The sequence below is a fragment of the Amblyomma americanum genome, chromosome 6 (genome assembly GCF_052857255.1).
Source record: "Amblyomma americanum isolate KBUSLIRL-KWMA chromosome 6, ASM5285725v1, whole genome shotgun sequence".
Classification (NCBI taxonomy): domain Eukaryota; kingdom Metazoa; phylum Arthropoda; class Arachnida; order Ixodida; family Ixodidae; genus Amblyomma; species Amblyomma americanum.
This window is the reverse complement of record NC_135502.1, coordinates 54,708,828-54,714,886: the sequence shown is the minus strand read 5'-3', so window position 1 is coordinate 54,714,886 and position 6,059 is coordinate 54,708,828. Positions and strand designations below refer to the sequence as shown.

The following is a 6,059-nucleotide window of genomic DNA, read 5'->3' as shown; positions in this document are numbered from 1 at the left end:
GCTTGTACAAATTGTACTACTGCAGCGCCAGCTTCAAAGAGTTTTGCAGGGCTGCTGCCAATAAATTTTACAAACTGCTGAGCTGCTCAGTTGTCTCCGGTCCGTAGCGACAAACAAAGGAGGTGGCAAGGAGCTAGGGTGCATGGGTGTACGGCAATAGGCACTGCGCCAATATTAGGTTGCATGTGGCTCGGCGCATACTCGATGTAAAACGACTGCTTTTTAACTTAGCTGCTAGAAATTCCAGCCTTTAGCTGAATCGAATTTGTTTTAGCGGCCAGATTTTAGCTACATCAGATTTCAAGAACTTCAAAATACTCTCTTTTTCTGTATTGGATTAAGCACTTGCATGTTATTCTTAAAACCTCATTACCATTAATTAAGCATTATTTCTTAACAACGAAGCTTAAATATCTAGGTTGAAAATATGTTCCTCCTAAATGAATATCCCAGCTCAATTGGGGTTATTATACTGGATCCACCCTGGTAATGACTGACGCACTACTTCACACTGTGCTGCAGCTGGTTTCCCTTCTTTCTGGTGGGAGTCTTAAAAAACAAATGAAGGCAAATTTGAATACCTGAAGTACCGCGACAATAAACCTTTAATTATTTACTTGCTATGGCTAGTATCTGTTTGGTCAGGAGTGCTGAACTAAAGCAAAGCGTATCTCAAGAATACAGGGTATTCAAAATTAAGCTTCAGAAATTTCTAAAACTTAGGCTCTGAGTGGTGCGTGAAATGAACATTTGTACTAAGTTATGCGACCAGAAAGACACGAAGTGAGATCATAATAGTCGCCGTCAGGCACCTAATTAACTAGGATATTTTAATGACCTTTTCTAGCCACTGCGTCTAGCGTGAATGCGTATACTACAAACATAGAGGCGGTGTCATTTCTGGACTACTTCACTCGGTAGAATTCTAGTGCACCCGTGTTCTTAGGTATTCGTCTCATAGTTTAGACAAATTTCACGTACTCACGTATGCAGGACGGTGGCAATCGACGCTAAACTCTCCTATAGTGTGAGGCAGCTGTTGCTCGGCGCATTTCTTCCATTTCAATAGCCGAAAGTGAAAGGGAAACAGTTATCAGTTCTACCGGTCACTCTACGCCGTCGGGAGACGAAACGCTGCGTTTCGTCTGGAGGAGTTTGGCGCCGAGGATAATTCTACCTAGAATTACGATTGCCTCTTAGTTTCCAATATAAACATAACCGCTTACTGCAGTCACCAAAAATTTCAGTAATTGTTTTTAGTTAGCTATGTGACTAAATGTTACAATTATTATCGCACCTCGTGTCGCACTGGCCGCGTAACATATCTGCAGAGGTAGATTTCACATTCCTTTCAGCGCCTGGTTGTAAGACGTTTGTAAAGCCTTTTTTTTTGACACCCTGTATAAAAAGTATCGGTAAGTCTTCCCTGTCACCTTAATCTTACGTGTGGTCCTTAATACGTGGCTGAAAAGTCAAGGTGACAAATATCTGAACTCTGAAAAAATATTTACAGGCTACCCAGGCTACTCGGGCTACCCAGGCTACCCAGGCTACCCAGGCTACACAGATCAAGGTTACGCCGGAGCTCCAGGCTCTGCGTTAGACCAGCAGTACTATGGGTACTACGGGTACTATGGTGGTAAGAATCACCTCTTCTTTCGAAATCGAAAGATCGCGGCTTGCGCAGCTTTGAATGTTGTCCTTTTCTTGCTTTCCTTACCGCACTGAACCTTATTAACCTTTTTAAAACATGGTACTGTTCGAAGCTCTAAAGTGCACCTTAACTGAATCCAATTTCATTCGCTAAGGTGCACAAAGGAATCTAATAAAATGAGTTTTCAGTACCACAAAACATTATAAATCGAGCTCCTAAGCAACCAGAGACTAAAATAGCAGGCACGCATCCCGAATATTTGGGTTCAAATTCAGGAACTGATTCCGTAAAGCTAGAAAATACTCAACCTTTCACGAAATACGAATGCTGGTTCAGAGCAGCAGAGCCAGTCTTAAGTGCATGAGCGTTGCGACAACAGCACTATTCCGGATTCAAGTTGCCCTAGCTAGTTGGTATTAAAGCTATGTTGCTTACTGCTTCCTGTACCTGCTTTGCCAACTCCATAGCGTGTAGCATGGCTCTCAACTTATTTAACTTATCTTGGCAATAGCATTTTCTTAAGGCGCTACCAAGATTATATTTTCCTCCGCTAACCAATTCGTGTCGCGCTGATTCTTGTAACGCTAAATTTCATTGAGGATTCTTCTTGATACACTCTTCAAACTCCAGCTTTAGACGTCAAAAATGCCTTTGATAAGATTGTGCGAATAGTACTTTTTTTTTTCAAAACTGAATCGAATACTAATACTGAGGCTCATAAACGGAATCGAATACGAATCGAATATTTGGATAATTATTGGCTACTTGCACGAATGTTCGTAAGATACGAATACTCAAGCGAAACAGCGAAGCGGCCAGTGGCGGCGCTATAAGTCATGGAATTAGGCTGTAGCTGTCAAAAGACGCAACACTGATCTCCAACAGAGGACGGACAACATGACGTCAGAGGCATGACCGTCATTTCATACATATAGGATGATGCAAATGATGATGACGGCGAATGAACTAGCGTCAAATCTCAGTTTGAGCCATGGTCTCCGATGCAGGGAATATAGGACCTCCGATATAGGGCCTCCGAAAGAGGGCACTGACCAATCACTGCAGCATGTTGAGTGTCGTCGGAGTGGCTCCTGTTTTTGAAACAGTCGTCGAAAAAAAACTACGATGTGTCGTATTCGAACTCTGCGCCATTTTTTTCTAAAACTTTTCGAAAACGAGAACAGATTCGATTTGTTTCGAATAATTTTGAGCACGCACTATTTGATGCACTTATCCACTCGAATAAAAGAATAATCAATAAAACTTGGGTTGGGGCTAGTTGGTGCATGCTATTCTTAGTGTTTGTGCTTTGTCTAGTGTTCGCGCTCATCGTTCCCCCATATGAGATGGATAACCGAATGGGTATTTCTAAGATCTCGAATATTCGTTCACCTCTACTCAACAATTCTCCAGAACAGTTTGCAAACTGCGGACGTACACTCAATTTTGTTTGTTTTCCAGATTACGCCGGACCGGAAGCACCTCCCGTTTCACGTAAGCTCGCACCTTGTACCTAATTTCATATTAGATTGTATCAGCAGCAGTAGGTTCTGATTTCAGGAACCAGTGGCGGATACCTTGTAAATGTCGGATAACTGCTTTTCGAGAACTATCATTCGATCATCTTTTCATTTGTTCGTTTTTCGTTCGTTCGTTAGTTAGTTAGGTAAAGAGTTCTTTAGCTGCTAGGTTGTTAGTTATGGTAAAGACAGTGCAGGTAGACGGTTTCGTGGCACTCACAAAGTGAACAACGGTCGGGAAAGCAAGGGAGGAGAAAGTACGCCGAGTCTTTCCCCTCCTTTGTTAATTAATTAATTAGTTAGTTAGTTAGTTAGTTAGTTAGCTAGTTAGTTAGTTAGTTAGTTAGTTAGTTAGTTAGTTAGTTAGTTAGTTAGTTAGTTAGTTAGTTAGTTAGTTAGTTAGTTAGTTAGTTAGTTAGTTAGTTAGTTAGTTAGTTAGTTAGTTAGTTAGTTAGTTAGTTAGTTAGTTAGTTAGTTAGTTAGTTAGTTAGTTAGTTAGTTAGTTAGTTAGTTAGTTAGTTAGTTAGTTAGTTAGTTAGTTAGTTAGTTAGTTAGTTAGCTTGCTTGCTTGCTTGCTTGCTTGCTTGCTTGCTTCCTTTGCTTTGCTTTGCTTGCTTGCTTGCTTGCTTGCTTGCTTGCTTGCTTGCTTGCCATTGCTCGAATTCTCTTCGAATCATAATGTCGCTAACGTCCTCATTTCTTTCTCTAATGTTGTCCTAACATGGAATTTAGTAGCCGACGTGACCAAGGCGTCAGCGGTACTTGGTAAGTTTGCATCCCATCTTGTATTGCGCCAACTGTGTTTTTTTTTCATAAATCTTTGGATCGCAATATGCGCTTGCGTATCACTGCTTAATCTTTGTGTCCCTGTATAAAAGGTGCGATTAGATTGTCTTCAAAAGTAAAATTGATAGTTAACAGCAGATGTGTACCCTCGTCTATGTCCGTCGTCTGCCAGCGCTACACATTCCATGCTGACAGTATACTCATGTATATTCCTCCTCCCTCAATATCCCTCAATAGAAAATATACAACAGCTTTATCTTACCGGCACTCACCTATGGAGAGGAAACGTGGAGGCTAACGAAAAGAGTTCAGCTTAAGTTAAGGACAACGCAGCGAGTCCTGGAAAGAAAAATGATAGGTGTAACGTTAAGAGATCGGAAGCGGGCAGAGTGGGTGAGGGAACAAACCCGGGTTAATGACATCCTAGTCGAAAGCAAGAGAAAGAAATGGGCTTGGACAGGGCATGTAATGCCAAGGCAAGATAACCGATGGTCCATAAGGGTGATGGAGTGGATTCCAAGAGAAGGCAAGCGTAGCAGGAGGCAGCAGAAAGTGAGGTGGGCGCATGTGATTAAGAAGTTTGCGGGCATACGGTGGGCACAGCTGGCAAAGGACAGGGTTAATTGGAGAGACATGAGAGAGGCATTTGCCCTGCAGTGGGCGTAGTCAGGATGACGATAATGGTGAACGTCATTTAACTCAAACGAGGCACCTATACAAAGCGCTAACCGTATCAGGCGATAATTCGCGGCGACACCGCGTGATGTCAGCTCGGGGAGCTTACAGCCGCTGAACCACTTTCGCTCAGCGTATCGCTCAGTTTCTGGGTTTGCAGAAAATATCTCCCTAAGTCCGAAAGCAGATCGCGAAACTAGCCAATAGCAGAAGGTTTTGCGATTACGTAACTGCCGATATAGCTGTTCTGCGAGCAAAGTTATTTTTTTTTCTACTATGGTGTCAGGGAAGAAGCTGCCGACGTTAGCTTCGTCATGAGTAGACTACTGAGGAGGCGCTGTCATGAGCCATTCATCGAAAAAGATCAGTGAAAAAGCCCGACAGGAGCAGCAGTGGTACAATAAACGGTGTCGCGGCGTACTTATCATTCGTCACAAGTCTCAGCGCCACAAAATGTAGTCCAGTGTCACTGCGCTTTGTGCCTTATAAATGTAAGGTAGTACCAGAGGGGCTTTCGTCATCGTCGTTATTGTTCTTTACGCTGTTAAGCATTTTCCACGCGAGGTTGAAGCCACACTCACTGATAGCAAAGTCTCGTCTCCTCGTGCGGATGCATACCAGCGGGAGCAGTATAGGCGACGGCTGTCGCCATCGTATGTCGCGTCACGAGGAACATCGCCTCATGCCGTTACCGCTTAAATTTGCAATGAAATTACATTGCATTTTATTGCCAACAATACAGTTTTCGTTCCCATTCTGCTTCCAGCATCTGAGAAACCAAGAGAGTAAGCATAAACGTGTATATCAATTTCAGTTCTGAAGATACAACAGCTAGGTAGCTTCAGTTTTCTGTTGAGCGGTATGCAGGGCACTAAAAAACTTGGGCAGCTCTGGCCATAAGACATGTCTCTCAGTGTTCGTACTGCGTTCGAGTAAAGAGGACGCAGAAGCCCATAGATTAGTTCCTCTAGCCCATTTACTGTTTGCGGACAAGTGGCGCGTTAGCAAAAAAAAAAAAACGAGCATTTGCCGCAGCTTGAATCGAGAGGTGCTCCGACAAACTTTCTCACTTCGCGTTACTGTTGTAACAAACACGTCGGATATTATCAAGACATGCATTTTCCTTGTGTGTTTGATTTATTTATGTATTGATTGGGAGGGAGGGAGGGAGGGAGGGAGGGAGGGAGGGAGGGAGGGAGGGAGGGAGGGAGGGAGGGAGGGAGGGAGGGATGGATGGATGGATGGATGGATGGATGGATGGATGGATGGATGGATGGACGGACGGACGGACGGACGGACGGACGGACGGACGTGAGTTTTACTAACATGGTTATACTCAGTTGAAATACAGATATGCATATTATGTACCGAGCATAATGTGCGCGCTCGCGCATTGTCCAGGCGATTATAAAGTTTCCTGTATA

General features: G+C 43.4%; 1 long non-coding RNA gene across 1 annotated transcript; it reads left to right on the top strand.

Moving 5' to 3' along the window:
* Positions 1-489: 489 nt before the first annotated feature.
* On the top strand, positions 490-5,424 carry LOC144095263 (uncharacterized). The gene is made up of 5 exons (XR_013306713.1): positions 490-541; positions 1,514-1,639; positions 3,116-3,148; positions 3,907-3,939; positions 5,402-5,424. It is a non-coding gene; the product is annotated as an uncharacterized LOC144095263 (long non-coding RNA).
* The last annotated feature ends 635 nt before the right edge of the window (positions 5,425-6,059 follow it).